Source organism: Leptosomus discolor, chromosome 3 (genome assembly GCF_034619465.1).
Source record: "Leptosomus discolor isolate bLepDis1 chromosome 3, bLepDis1.hap2, whole genome shotgun sequence".
Taxonomy (NCBI): Eukaryota; Metazoa; Chordata; class Aves; order Leptosomiformes; family Leptosomidae; genus Leptosomus; species Leptosomus discolor.
The window spans coordinates 54,550,879-54,567,089 of NC_141393.1; positions in this window are offsets into that span (position 1 = coordinate 54,550,879).

Sequence of the window (16,211 nt, forward strand, 5' to 3'; positions counted from 1 at the left end):
CTTCACAATTGTCAGAAGTGATTTAAGGAGGCAACAGGGAGAGAGTCACAGGTCCTGTCCAAGAAACCTCAATGTGTGTTACTCATTGAGTGCAGCTGGATGAAAAGGCCAGGCAGTTCTCCGATAAGAGCATCAGAGAGCAGATTTCAGAGCTTCATCAACACAGCAGCAGCTCCTTGTCCCCCATTACATGCTTGCAATACCACCAGCAACACAAGGACTGCTGATACTCAAGGTAAGGAGGGAGAGGTTCCTAATTCCAGCCAGAGGCATGTCTGGGGTTGGCCCATCAGCCCTTTCTTACCTTGAATATCAGCGGTCCTTATCCTACTCCCACTTCTCCCATCCCTGTGGATGCAGCAAGCCCCAACTGTAAGCACAGGTCCAAGAGGTGGGATTTGACTGCTGTGGTGTTGCATATTCCCAGGAGGATAGGAGCAGAGAAGATGGAAGGATCCTTCTGGCCAAATCCAGCCACAGGCCATCAGCTGAACTGGACTCAACTGGTTTGTTTGATCTGCAGATCTCTTCTACCAGCTTTACCTTTCCCTACCAACAAACACTTTCCTGAATCCTGATAGCCGTCATCCTTTTCCATTCCTTTAACCAAAGGTCACCCAAAAATTGTGAATGTCCTATGAAGATTTGATGCGAAAGAGATTAATTTCAACTTAATCCCCCACTTACTCTCTACCATTGCAGATCTGTGGCATGAGAAAGTGTACAGCTTGTTTTGCTGGGCTTAAATGTTCTTACATTCCTGAAAACAAGCTATGGAACATCCTTTAGTATCTCAGTGATGGTGGAGAAAACTGAGATCCCAAGAAACGACATAGAGTGATCCATAAAACGAAGCCACTGGCTGTAATGATCACATGCTTTTCATGGAACTCAGCAGCATACCGATCACATTGCAAAATCAATCATTTTTCTCAATCAATTCATTATTCTTCTGACTCACTGAATTGGTGGCTCATCAGGTAGCTGGATGAGGAGTCAAGCCCAGCTGACATTTTAGTGGTGTGTTCAACAGTATGCAACAGCCTCTGCCTACCCACATGGGAAGCCTAGCAGAAAACAAGGTATTCATCATATTTTTACTAGAACCAACCGGAATTCCGCCTCTGACAGAGAGAGTAGGTGCAAGCAGCCCATATCTTCCAAAAGAAGAGAGTGGAGCTGTCTGAAGTGTCACTGTCTGAGCCTTTCCAGCTAAAAAAGGACTTCAACAGAGCACTTAACTTTTTCAGGAAAAAAATAAACTTTTTGTCGAGATGGGAGTGGTTTGTGCAAAAATGTATTTTTCTGTTCTTATGCCCCACCAAAATAAATCCTTAAATTGTATTTAAAGTAAATATCACATAGGGAATTCATTTTAATAAAAACTAAAGTATGTATGTATGTCACAAGTGTTACAAAGAACAAAACACCTAGGACCAGAACTCTCCTAATATTGCTTTAACATGGCCATTTTCATGCATGTAGTACAGTGTCCTACATGCTGCATAGAACTGTCCCTTTGTGATCGTTGTATATTTGAATAAATGCAACTTCAATGTGATAGCGGGTTTCTTCATAACAGTAAAGAAAATAATTGTTAGAAGAGAGTGTTTTTTAAAAAACACAGTAGCATAAGAAACAACTTGGCTGGCTGTGGGGGTGGACTGGCTAATCTAACAGATTGTTCCTGTCTCTGTCTTCCAAGTTGCTACAGAAATGACAAATCTGCCAGAAAGCCAGCACAAGTGACTCACAATTATCTGCATTTCACAAGCATGGCCCCTGATTGTGATGATGTGATTGAAGATCAGATGGGTCTAGTTGCAGAAAGCAATGTTTACCCACAACTCACGTTGACATTATCTTCCAGAAAGTACACGGAGCTCAGTGCATTTGGTCTTACAGATACATAGCAAACCACCAGCAAATTTTTCAACAATATATCCATTCACTGTTTCTGTTGAAATATTAGCAGGAGTGCAGGTATTCACACATAATTTCAGTAAGGTGAGATGAGAGAGACAGAAAATCTCTAAAATCTAAGTTATTTCACTTAGCCAATTTAGTAAATATATTCAGGATCATAATAATAAAAATAAGATCAAGGTATTCTAGTATTATGTATGTGATGCTATATTTTTGGTTGAGCTGGTGCTTTCAGATATCACTACCATTTTTTCAGCTTTTCAGTCCATCCTTAGAGTTTGTAAATTTCCCCTTTATTCGAGTTGCATTTTTCTTGCGTTTGTTCACATGCCAGAAAAGATATTTTAAAGCAAAGCAAAACAAAACAAAACTTCAAAGAAAAACAGTTTCAACTCCTCTGAGCACAACACAAGGAATATAAAGGGGTGGGGGGAGAATCATAGTTTTCAGTCACTAATACATTTATTCATATATTTCCTCTCCCTTTTTTTTCACACTTCAGAATAAGTTCAAATTCCAGAAATAATATTTATGAGGTAACCCAGTCTTCAGCAGAGATGCTCAGCCAGGAGAGGCTTCCTGGCTGCAATGGTCTATGTATACCTAAGACTTGCCTTTGACTGATTCTGATTCACATGGACAGGTAACTGATCAGCTCTTTATGGCACATGGTCTTTCCTTCCTTCCTAGCAGACATCATGTCTTTCCCCTGCACAAAGCCTTCTAAACATCTATTTGGACTCACTGGTGGTACTTCTTCTTTTCAAAGCTCTTTCTCATTTCTGAAAAGTTAGCTTTGCTCCTCAGATGACATTCAAGGAAAATCATTGTCTCTTGTTCACTATCTGAAACAGCAATGGAAAGGTTGGACAGGGTCCATTTTTCCCCTTAACCTTAGCATAATTGCTTTTATTTCATGTGTTGTGAAACAACCAGCAAACAGTGAGTAATACAATTAACATAAGTTTTCCCTTACCATATACATCTCGATATGCCCCTCCCAAGACACTGGATTTGGAATTCAAGGTCATCTGCATGACCACAGACAACATCATGAGTCCAGTCCAACATCAAATCATTAGGAACAGGGAGGGTGGGGAAGAGAGAGACAGTGGTGACCACAGGAGCTGAAATGTATGGCCTGGCATGCACACCCTTCCCTGTTAGCGCTGTCATGTCACAGCGCAAACAGATGCTCCAGCCCTGTGAAACTCTCTTCCCTTTATGGAGGTTGTATATCCCCCCTCTCACTAAAAATCATTCTCAACATTTTATTTACTGTGATCTCATGGTACAAGAGAACAGCAGCATCAACAGAAACAAAATGTGTCCTTTAGTTTCAGGAGTCTGCTTTCCACTTAAGCTATGAAAATGGAAAGCAGCAGCTGCTGATAGCTGCATAAACATAACTGTCCGCAGTGCATAACTGGCAGTTGCTGAACTCATCTTTGCAAAATAATAGGTGTTGCTGTTCTGATGTGATAACACTTGATTGATTTATCCACATGGTATTTAAAATGCAGCTGATGTGACCCTTCTGCTCTAGTCTACCCATGAACCATAGATTTAAAATCCATATTAAGTGGATTCCTTGGAAAGGTGGAATTCCCGAATTAAAGAGGCTGCTAAGGTTCAATAATATGGTTACATGATGAATGTAACTCTGTAAAGCCAGAGCCCATCATCGCACACTAAGTGAGTTGGTTAAAAAGGCATCTCAACAATATCTTAGTGTGATTCTCAGTCTTTCCTATGTCACGACCCTTACTGAAGTTTTCTAAAGCTGTGAAGCCCAGATTTAATGACATATCAATACAAAGACTAAGAGTAAATAAAATTTCTTCTGAATAAGCATCCAAATGTTTAAGAGTTTATTTAGATTCCACCTGAACCTCAAACCCTGCCAGGCTTAAGCCCTCATTAACAACTGTGACTCCCACATTACCCAGCGACTGTGCTTGATAGCCAACAGTGCTTAGCAAGTCGTGGTTCTTTATGTCCTGGAGTAGCACATCATTTAATCTGTCCATATAGCTCAAACGCTTGCTTTGATGTATAACTGAAAAGGACGAAAGGGATCGCTCATGACTGTTACTCAGTAAAGCACCTACTGATACATTTCTGAGAGCTACAGGCAATTTAGGGGAACAATGTGGTGGGAATTATGGGTAAACAGCAGTAAATATTAAAACTAAACACAGAAAAACAAACATTGCTACAACAACAAGAAGAAAAAACAGTTCGAGGCTTTGAAATCTGACTGGATCAGAACTTGTTTCCACTAAGCAAAACTGAAAGAAAACCTAAAAATTCTCAGTAAGAAAGCTACCGATTGGAAGTATTTATTGATTCCTGCTTTGTGAGTTACAAAATAAAACATTATCAAGGGAAAACCTGAGTATTTGCTTGTTTCTACCCTTGACAATCATGAAACCACATGTCCAGACCTGATAAACCTTATTCACTAAAGAAAACCTTTCTCCCTTCCATGTGTTTCCTGTACATATACTTTTTATTATTCACCCTTTTCTATCAATAACTTCCAGCACTTGGAATTTATGTGCAGTATTTAATAAGAGCTGGTGTGAATGTTGAAAGTATCTTGGTAAGATGTTATGTGTCAAAAAGCGACCATGTTACAGTGTGATGGATTAATATGAAGAAACAGCTTGAAGGCAAGGTATTCATCTTTTTTTTTTTTTTTTTTTTTAAATGACAACACTAATACATTTGTTTCAGTTCTGAAATTAATTTCCTAATAGTAAGAAAGGTCAAAATGAACGAGAGGTGTATGAGCCTTTTTTTGTCATCTTTAACAAATTATCAAAAAACAAGCCTGTCAGATCAAAAGGGATAACATTTTGAGCAATAAATGTTACCACTGATTAATTGGTCAAAGTTAATTCTTTTCAGGAATTGCTATATGCAAAAGGCAGAAACTCATTCATCTGATTTTTTTAAAAAATTATTTCTTCTATCATGTTTTCAGCATAGGTTTGTTTGGAAATAGGCCTGCCAAGTGTCTTCTGCAAATGAGGTCTATTAGATGGAACAAACTGAAGATGGTATCTCCAGCAGTGCTCAGGTGGGAATCTACTTCAACTGTTGAACAAGTCAAATGAACACTAAAAAAAAATCCTCCAATTTATGGAACTCTCTCAAATTTAGGCTCAAATTCAGGAAACACAGAAACTTCTGCATTGCAAGTGCTGTCCTGAATTTCAGCTTTGAAATGCAGGTATTTTTTAAGTAATTTGAAACATAAGTGGGAAATTAATCAAAAGAAAAGGGAAGGGGATGTTTTGTAGTTCTCACTGGTTTTCAGATATCTGCTTTTCAGTAGGATTATGGTGGCGGTTACTCCTGAAAGATATGCTCTCCTAAGTGTACAATGATTTAACATCAAGGTACAAAATCCTGAATTTTAAATCAAAAAAAAGAAAGATCTTCATCATGACAGGTTCAAAACTGGTAAGGTCAGGTGTACTGCTAGGGCTGATTGCTCTTCTGGTTATGTTTAGGCTGTTCAGAGGCTTTGAATCATTAGAAACTCCATGGGGTGAGACTGGGCCAGAGAAATCACAGTTCTCTCAGGTGAATCAGGACCAACCCAAGGTCAATGGCCAACAATGTCCAGCAGAAGTTACGGACTCCTCACCTTTGCCACATATGGGACTTTTTCCAGAAAAGAAAAATGGTCCCTCCATCCTTATTTCACAAAGACCACAGTGTGGGAAAGATGCAAGTTATACTCAATAGGCCCCAAAATTGTTGAACAAATTGTTATGAACAACTGGTTATAAAGCTAGCATACACATAATTTAAATAGAATTCTAGGAGCCTGTATTTCCCAGATGAAAATCCAGCCTGGCTCTCCAGGGACTAGATGTGATTCAAAAGCTGCAACTTGCTGGCAGTGTCTGCATCACAAAATAATGACAAACTTGTCTCCCTGTCCAACAATACCAGCTGGGCTAAGAAAAATTATTACCTCTTCTTCTAAAAGCCTTGCTTCTTTTCTGTTCTGAAATCATGGCGGCCACAATAACATTACACCTCATCCCACAAGAATACCCTCACGTCTCCCAGAAGTCTTCACTGTGTAGTCTGACAAATCCTTTTTTACATTTTCGTGAGGTGATTTCACAGAAACTGCAGGTGATGAACACAGACAGCACTGTGCAATAGCATGAAGGGCAGAAGACAGTTAGTTGGTTTCTGCACCCTATTGCATCACTTACTGGCCTGAGAAAGGCCTGCTCTTAATTTAACCCACACAATTACAGTCATTTTCCTGGGCAAGTAACATTTTCAGCTTTAATGCTACCTTTCTGTCCTCTCCTGGTGACTTCACTGCTGCTGTGTATACATTTTCAGAGAATCCAGTGCAGCTTCTAAGTCTCTCTGTAATCCAGCTTCCTGACTAGAAATACTGACATAACATTACTCATCCAGCTTACAGTGGATACCTTTGGAGGCACAGGCCCACCGGCGCCTCCAGAAGTATTGGAGTTGCTCCAATATCATATCCTCCACCAGTGCATATTTAGGATCGTGTACTACAAGTACTTTCTTAGTGATTTCCAAAGAACTCCTAAATAGTGGGTCATGGTCCTGACACAGCAAACATCCAAAGAATTTCTCTGTCCCAATTTTCAATCACTTACAAAACGAGTCCTTTTTTTCTGTTTTAATTGTGAGACTACTCCAGCAGTCTAAAAGAACCTATAGCAAGGGAAGATTTCCCCTTAACTTATTTCTGTTAACGTACACTGCTAAACCTTTGGTCAACACTAAATAAATCCTTTCCTCTTTGTGGCTTATGCAAGTCAAAAAAATCTAGAAGAGAGCACAAAGTTAGGTGACAGGGAGGGGGAGAAATATGCAGGATTCCGATAATTGCTCTTCTCAGAATAAAGGGTTTCCAATTTATTACAGCTGGAAGGATTTCTTCAGCATAGAGAAGGCTCTATCAGTCCATACATATTAGCACAAAATTGGGCTCTCTATTATATCAACACTTTTCTAAAACAGACAGCAGCATGACTAATCTCAAAGCTCCAAAAAAAGAAAGCATCTCCTCTTTGTTTGGCCTATGAATTCTCCCAAATATTTTAAAAAAATGTTCCTTTCTCTTCACCTCCTCCTGCTACTAAAAAAACTCACAAAAATCACAAGCCCCAAACAAACAAACAAACAACCCACAAAAAGTAAAAATCCCTGAGAAGAATCTAAAGTGACAGAGCTCATTCAAAAATGAAACACAAAGATAAAACCTCCGGTGGTAAATTCCTTCTAACTGGTGAATTTATTCTAAACTCAGTGCAGAGAACTGAGTAAAATAAAGGTCAGACCCTGTGCTGGGAATTCCCCTGACCTTTCAGGCTGCATCCATCATTGGTATTACATAGAACGTGCCATTTATCACACCAAACAGAGAGCAAATCTTTAACTCCTTTTCTCTTCCCAACAGTACAGACCCAATTATTCAGATTTTAAAATGCAATCGATGTTTATTCGGCTTCTTTTTACAGCTCTGCCTCTTTGGGCTTCTCACTTCTCCAGCCACTGGACGTACAGTAGGCAACTGATAAGCAGGGAGCATATGAGAACCAATGTGTCTTGGGGAGATGGGTGTAAAGGGGTGGATAAAAAATGCATTTGAAAAGGTCTTTTAGAAAGGGTCTGCTTTCCTACTGACACCTAGCCCATTCGAATGACATTTGTGACAAACCCCTCCTGAATTCAGGATCATATCTAGGGAAGTCTGTCAGTATTGAGGAAGAGGATTCTTTGAAAGTTTCAGGCCTTTAGAAAGTTATCAGGTAATTGTTCCGCTGCACTTTCTACAGAAGTTTGGCACCTGCTTAAAACAGATTTGGCTAGTTTTTAAGAAGCTCTCCAGCAGTGAAACTACCATGGAATGGGCTGCTGCAAGCTGCACAAAGCAGTCCAGCCCATCAGCCCAGAGCCTTGCTCATCATCACAGCTGAACTTTTCTCTGGGACAGAAATTTCTCATTTTCTTCTTAGCTCTTCTGATAGCAAAGTATGATCAGCCCAGGAGTGGAGACCAGAAGAAGAAAGAGAATACAGGGAGGAGCTATTGCCATGTGGGGTTTCAGCTTCCTCAAAGCCATAGTGATCAGACTAGCACTGTCCCTCCTCCAAGAGTCTCTCCAATACTTGTTCCAGAGAAGAAAATGAACAAGTGAGGGTGACAGGGTCTAACACAACCACACTGGGAGCAGTGGAGTGGAAGGGAAGCCTGGAACAATTCCATCTCCATCTAACTATCCTCCTGGTTTTATAGCTGCAGTCCTGCCCAAAAAAAACAGGGATGTCCTGAGAGACCTGTTCTCTGGGATGCCCCAGCTCGGCTTTCCAGACTCGGGCAGTGCGTGGCAGGATTCAGAGCAAGCCCCCTCCACCCCAACATAGGGATCTCTTCCTTCACCTAAAAGCTAGCAGCATGCCTAAGACACACAGTGCCCTGGTGCCATTCAGTGTCTCCTGCTTGCATTTGATACATGCATTACCGGCACTAAGGACCAGTTTGGGAGCTCCCAAGCTTCTCTCTCAAAGAGAATGAAGGAAGACAGAGCAGTTGCCAGGATATTTATAAAACGTTGCATGGGGCAACTATATTTGCAGAAGGTTAAACAGCCTAATGCATGATATGAGCATCTGTGTCATGAATCAATGTTTAAAGTAAAGTCTTTTTCATCAAAATTCAGCTATCTCGACCATAGTAAATAATAGCCTAATTAGGCATCTGTTCATTCAATGTCCAAAGGGACAGGCCAGTTCCTGGCACAAAGTGAGACATTTGTTGCACCAGTAAAAAGTCATTTTCAAGCCTGTGAACCACCTACAGCAAAACGGATCAGCTCCTTCCTGTACCAAATGATGCTCCCCACAGGGTGGACCTCCACCTTCCTCTTCCTGCTGGCAGGGGTTACAAACTGACCTTGGCTGGGTGAACTTGGCACCTGAGCCAGTGCAAAATGGAGATGAAACTTAAGACCTAACTTTTAAAACATCAATTGCTTGGAAAGGAAAGAGTGGAAATGTGTAATGGTCTCTCTGCCCAAATGTGACTACTGTAAGATTTGAACTTTAAATACAGTCACAAAGAACAGAATTTGACCATATAACAAAATAGGCAGGTTTTGTAACAACAATGGTTAGTTTTCCTTGCGTGAACTCAGCCAACCATGACATGCATATGGCCCAATAGCTTTAGCAAAGGTGTGCGCTTCATCTGGTTCCCAGCTGCTTCTCTCCCCTTCCCCCTCAAATTAGGCTCATCTTGCTGTTCTGTTTTCCTGTGGCTCCATAGATGCAGCTTAACACAGAAATCAATGCATCATCTTATTGCGGTAGGGATAGCAGCACGCTCCACAGTTCGTTGTGCCTGTGGTACTGCTGCAGTGGGCAAATCCATTTGAATGACGGCCAGATTTAAGAGCCGGTCTTCTAAGACTGATTGAAATAACCCCAGAACTGCAAGGATTATATTCCAGTAGGGAGGCTGCAGATTCATCTTTATTCAGAATAAATGCCGTTCTTCCCAAACACTCTTATCTATCCCTCACATATAGCTCTAAGATTCCTTCAAGCAGTGAAGTGCCACTGCCAGGCGACTGAACACCTGAAGGCCACTTGGCACCAGGCAGCCCCTCAAGCAAATTTGTAACTAATTTTCCTTTCTGACACACCTTTAAAAATAGCCAGGTGGAGTTCTTTGTCTCAAGATTCCTTATTTGGCTGGACATTGGATAGGAAGACAAGTCTTCAAAGAAGACAAGCTGGTCACCCCTCCTGTAATACCATAAGAGAAGTCTAATGAGCTGTTTCTTAGAAGGTTTTCTTCTGTTAGCACACCAGCTTAATGCATCAGCAAGGCTCCGTATGCTCTAAAACAAACTGGCCATGTGTCTGCTATGGCATTCCCTGGACTCCTGCATTGCTCCCCTGAGACAGACTAGATTTTCCATGGCAGCTTGCAGCAGATTTAAGAATGGAAAGTTTTGCTGAATGCAATATGGTTATGAATAACATGGGGAGTTTAATAACCTGTGTGTTATTTATTTTGCTACTAAATTCAATACATCCACTTTATTACATCCAATGGTGGCACGTCACAAAATATGTCAAGCCTGCTCAGTTATTGCCCAATGTACAGTAAAGCTGTTTCCCTCATGATGTTATTCAAAATCACTTTAAAATGCCTACTACTACAAGAAGTTCAGGGGAAAGCTAACATCCTCTCTCTGCCCTTCTGTCTCCATTTGTCTGGCTGAGTATTTGTCCTTTTGCACCTTCAGCAAAATTTCAGCAAGGTTTTTCATACATATCCTGTCTGAGAATTGTTTCTGAAAGCTACAATCCTCAAGGCCACTACCAGATGCATTTTTAAAGATATGTGAGAGGGAAGAAAAAAGCAGATCTTAAAAATGCCCTCCTTTTGCAAATATAATTTCTGATGTCAAATTGTTATGACTGAATTGGCCCTTTCCATATTCTTAGTTTTTAAACATAAGTCACTTTACCCTCTGAATTTGTGTCTTGCCCGCCTCCTCTCCTTTAATTTTAATGCACAAGGACTGATAAGAGTATGGACAAAGTATGATTAGATCAGATAAGCAAAGTTAAAATAAATGGAGTTTACTGGTACTGAAATAATAAAGGTCAGAGAAAGCTGCAACAGCATCCACATGCTTGTATACTGGAACTAGCTATTCTGTTTATGAAAGTGACAGACAAAGCAGCATAATTTTCAGATGTTCAGAAACCAAGTGTGCCTTCCCATGCCCAGGACTGATCGAAATCATGCCGCTTGTCTTTCAAAGCTTCAGTATGGATGTAGGGATGCTTTCTAGAAGCCAAATCAGAGAAATTTGACCCAAACATGCATGTGCATAAATAAGCAAGTCTATATTTAGGGTTGGCTTTGGAAATAATTTTTCCCTCAATCTGTTGTTCCCCATTTACATCTTATCTTAGAGGCCATGACAAAAGACACAGAACACACCATTCCTCAAGCAGACTTCTCCTAGGAGCCTTCCTAGGGAGTTTAACTGCTTCCATGGTCATTCCATGGTCAGGAATGTGGGTGCAGAAGGCACGAGAAGGCCATTTCCAGGAACAAGGAGACTACAGCGTGCATTGGAAGATCCCATGTGCATGCCTCCCCTATCTGGGGACCAAAGGATTGAAGTCTCCTGGATCAGAGTTAGGAACTGATGCTTCAGACAAGTCCCTGCCTTGAAGACTGAGGAAAAGAGGGCAAGCTGCAGGGCTGAGGGCTAAACACAGGACTGGCTAAACTCAAGACATGATGTTGAGGAGAACTCTCATGCTCGGTCTAAACAGCTGCCAAGCACTAATCTGAGGGGTTTTCAGAGCATATATGGAGTGAGGATTGATTTCAGGATGACCTTAAACATTTGCACACCCTAAGGTAAATCAGTATGATTCTGCCCACTCGTTGAGAAACATAACAATTCCCTAAGCAAACTTTTTGGGCTTCACCTACGCATTGCTACAACTACTCTTCAAGGCTGAAAAAAAAATGGCCAAGTGAAAACTATACTTAGGGAAGGATAATTCAATCTGTTTTGTCTGCAGTCTGTTCTATCAATTTCAGTCCAAATGATTAAAACCTAAAATACCCCGTCAAGGCCCAGTGCGGTGCAAGAGGGCATCAACTTTGTTATTAACAAAGCTAGCCAGGGTACAGAGCCAGTTAGCCAAAGTTCAGCTTTATTCTCTCTACAGGGTCCTGAAAGAGCGTAGCAGCTGGCAGTGCACTCCAGCCAACTCTCTATCACACAAGTTAGAGAAGGAAAATTCCTATCACGTCATACGGCCGGTCTCTGAGTTCCTGCAGGATGGCTCCCTACAGCTAACTGAGGGGCTGTGCTCCAATTAGCACGGACCCTTTTCATGCTGGCCAGCCTGCAAAGCCAGATGGCATCTTCTCCTTGGCATTTTGGGTCTGGGTACCCAGTGCAGACCACAGTTTTTTGTAATAGCCTGGTAAATGGCTCCCAAGATTTTTTCCAAATGCTTCGGTCTCTCCCTGAACTGCAGTGTAACTAGATCAAATCATACTCCCTAACTCCACAGGGAAGAGATGCAGATAAATACTTTAGCAAAACACATAATCAACAGGAAAACAGTCCATAAAACACACTATAGGTGGAATATATGTATATACACATACACACACTTTTCCTACTGCTCTCAGTGCAGAGATACTAATGGGTTCAGATGATAAATCAATCTGAATGATAAAAGCAGCCACAGTAATCACTTACAGCTTCCACTGACTACAGTAGAAGACAGAGGCACTCTCAGAACAAAAGTGAAAGCTAAAATAAAATTTCACTTGGATGAATTTCTGTGTTTCAGACCTAGCAAACTGCATTTGAAGTTATTTTCACTAGTAACATAAAATCACAATGTCTGTTATGATACAAATTTTCATTGCCATTTGCTACTACAGTACTCAGAAATCAACAAAATCTTCCGCAAACACACTGTGCAGAATACCACCTTATTATACAACAGTGGTATATATCAGTTTGACTAACATAGCCAATAATTGCCAAATATTTGTTTCTACAGAGAACAATCCACTATTGTGACAGGTGTAAAATCCTTGCAATAATACGCTAGGTTGGACAGGCCTCTTTGCACTACTTCTCTAGGCAAGCCGCTTCAAATCACACTTTGCAAGGGTCTCTAGAGTGCAACTGAGCAGTTCACTGCCTCTCTCCCTCTAATCTTGTTAGAAAGTAACCATGCCACTCGGATAATGATCTTTGGAATTAACAGACTAGAACCAGGACAAGACGGGATCAAGCAATCAGCATTTTCTGGCTCTCAAGGAGAAGAAAAAAAAATGAAAAGGGTTTGCCCTTTAAATCAGCAAATCTTTCCTCCACCTTGCCTCTGGGGAAAAAAAACAACACCCTAATAATCTAATAGCTAGTCCTATTCTTTTACCAACACCCCTTCCCAACTTTAGTTTCAGGCCTCTTGCTTTTAAAAATAGTCTAAACCCCAGCAAATTATTCTGTCATGATGAGACATAGTCATCATTGCAGAGCTAGAATAATTCTTATTTCAAAGGACAACTGGGATTTTGTGCTAGGAGAATCAGGTAAACAGATTTAAATTGTTTTCTAAACAAAGAGCCAAATCCCCAAGCAGTATTAGGAGATTCAGCAGTTCTGACTTCTACAGCTCTATTTTGAGTTGCTGCGAATAAGAATGTAGGCTCAAAACCTTTTCTCTTAGCTTTCACCTTCTAGTGAAAATGCCTTGTTGAACTGAGCAACCAAGGAGATAATTAAGTCATTTGCCTGGAGGTGTCAGGTGGACAATAGCCTACCTTCCTCAACATTCTTACTGCTGGCTCAGGTCAGTTTCAGCAATTTCCATATTTTTTAAAAGGAAAGGAATGCTCAGCTTATTTGAAAACAAAATTCATAGGTATTCTTGCACAGAACTGTCATCATGGCTTTCATTTCCAAACAACTGAAAATTAGGCTAACCTTTAAATGTTCCTGCATTGCTTGATAGACAAAACAAACATGACAAAAAAAAAATACTTTTCCTAATTTTAGAAGCATCCATGTCTGACATATGCCAGATAACGACACATGCCATTTTCCTGAGCCACCAACATGTGGTATCCTGATGCTCTGGCTTTCACACACCAAGGTTGAGGGATGATGGAATGCATCTTCTGGTGGCAGTAATAGTCTGGTACCCTTAGCAACGTTTGGCAAATCGTGAACCTTTGCTTACATCAGGCCAGATCAACACAGCCATTATCAAGGGACATAAACAGAATAAAAAGCTGTCTCTATTGCATGAGTTAACTGCAGCAAGAGGAGAACATCCAGCTCCTGAAGGACAGACTCACCAACCAAGCATAGGCATTAACGTTTCCATAGACTATAAGTCACAAGGGAGGATTAAATCTTAACTCTTGCTGAGATCTAAATCTACAGTGAGTACTCTTTTTGGGGGAAGTCATAAACCACCACAAATTCCCTAGCACAAGACCAATACTAAGATGTAGGCAGTTTGTTTTCAAAAAATACAAAACAATAGATTAGCTGAACTCAGAACAGAAAAAGATTTTTCGTGATGTACATCTAAGTAAACAACCTTCAAATAGTGCTCTGCTGATGGGGTCTTTTCCAGAGTTGACTGCTTTCCAGTAGGGCATAAACTGATTCCTAACTTGCACTTAAACTTTGAACTTTGGATTTAAGATATAATGAGACAGGACAGGATCCTATTTCAGAAAGTGCTTTTGAAAATCCAAACCTAAAAGCAAGATACTCTCACAGTTAGAAAATTATCTTTTAGGGGACAGACCATAAATAAAAATGTTTAAAGCAACAACCTGTTTAACGCAGTAAAATGGTAACATTAGTAGCATTACATTTTCTGCAGTGTTATTAATTGAGCAATAGGATCAAAGAAACCAAATAACCCCATCAAATTCTATATATCAACACCGGAAAAGGGTAAACCAGACCAAAATGCCGTGAAGAAAGGCAGGGAGCCAAGCTGTACTCACTTTATAAACTTTGCATGCAAATTATTTTGCAGAGCTCCCTTTTCAGCAATATTAAGTGCATCGTTCATTTCTCTTCCCTGCTGCAAATGCTCCATGGTGTGTGTTCGTCTTAACTTAGATTTTGCTGTTTGTGCTCAGCCACCCCTCTGTTTCTCTCAGACATACATTTATATGAGCCAAGGGTTAACAGTCCTCATAATATGATCCTTCATCCTCTTCTTACCATGTTTTGAGAAATAATGAAATAATTATCAGCATTGTCTCTAAAGGAGTAACCCTGGAACATGAGCAACCCCAACAGAAATGAAGGAGATAGCTCACATGTTGGATTACCCTTGGCTTTCTGCACACTCAGGTGGACTTATCACATAAAGTATGTTCAGATTCTGCAGCTCAGGCCATCAAAGTGACCCAGCTCAGTAATCCTGCTCTACATTGCAGTTTCCTATATGTCAGTTCCCAGAAGGCAGATATACTGAAGTGAAAAGGAAGTAATTCGTTTTTTAAAAAAAAAAAGAAAAGAAAAAGATGATCTTAACAACCTTACCAGCACAGGGATGGGGTTTTGAAGATATTTGGAGAAAGATTTGATATTCCAGATGCTCTTGTGAGATAAACCCTCTAAGCTTTTTTAGATCAGTCATTCTCTCTAACAGCTAAGCCACCAGAAGTTGGGGAAGATCAGACTTTGATGCCCATTTAGGAAAACTGTGATGGATGATATTTAGTACTTTGTAAATTAGACTAGATTATCACGGTGATTCCTGTCTGGTTCTAAAAACCTATTGATCCACTGGTGTCAGCACTGCAGAAGACAGTAAGTAGAAACTTTCAAAATACTTATAAGATGGGGACTATTGCTATCTTTGATACCATAAAATTCTAGCATCATGATGTATCTTCTGACAAGGAGAAAATGAAACTTCTGCTAATTAATACATTAATTTTAATTGGATTTTTCACAAGGCATACAGTCATCTGATTCTGAAAAGATGACTGAACACATCCATACAAGAAACAATAATCTATCATGTTACCTCTGACTTGAAAGAGTTAAGCTACTAATATAGTTTTCTTGTCTGAGGAACCTTTCTGGCAGTTTTGCATAGTGGTCCTCTGGGTTTGGGATAGTTTCTAAGCATATACTAGTGAAGGTAGTCAGCAGAAAAGCTTTAACAAGAATAGGAATTATGTCTTGTTCCAGTGCAGCTTGAGCAACACTATGAATAGGTCACATATATCATGAAAACCAGCCATGAAATAGAACTTACAGCCATCCAGAGGCTGATTAATGATTCAAATAAGCAATCTCTTTGCGTAATAGCACTTAGGGAACATTATAGACACAGACCCCATTCAACAGCTTAAACTGGGCTCTAGATCAAGAAAACATATGCAAAACTGCAGGGTTGCTGCTTGCAAAATCCAGCTAATAATGCTGCTGGCATTAATGTATTTTTGGTGCCTATGAGTCTAAAAGTGCAGTTTTTCAGGTTTAAGAAAAATAATAACTCTGGAAGCAGCTCTTCTTCATTATAATTCTCATAGGATGTGTTTTGAAAAAGGCAAAGATCCTGGCAATTTGAAATCATAAAGAATATCTTTTACACTTTTCAAAAGAGCAACAGTATTATTTGTTCAGCTCTAGTCATCCACTCTGTAACTAAAGCCTATCTGCC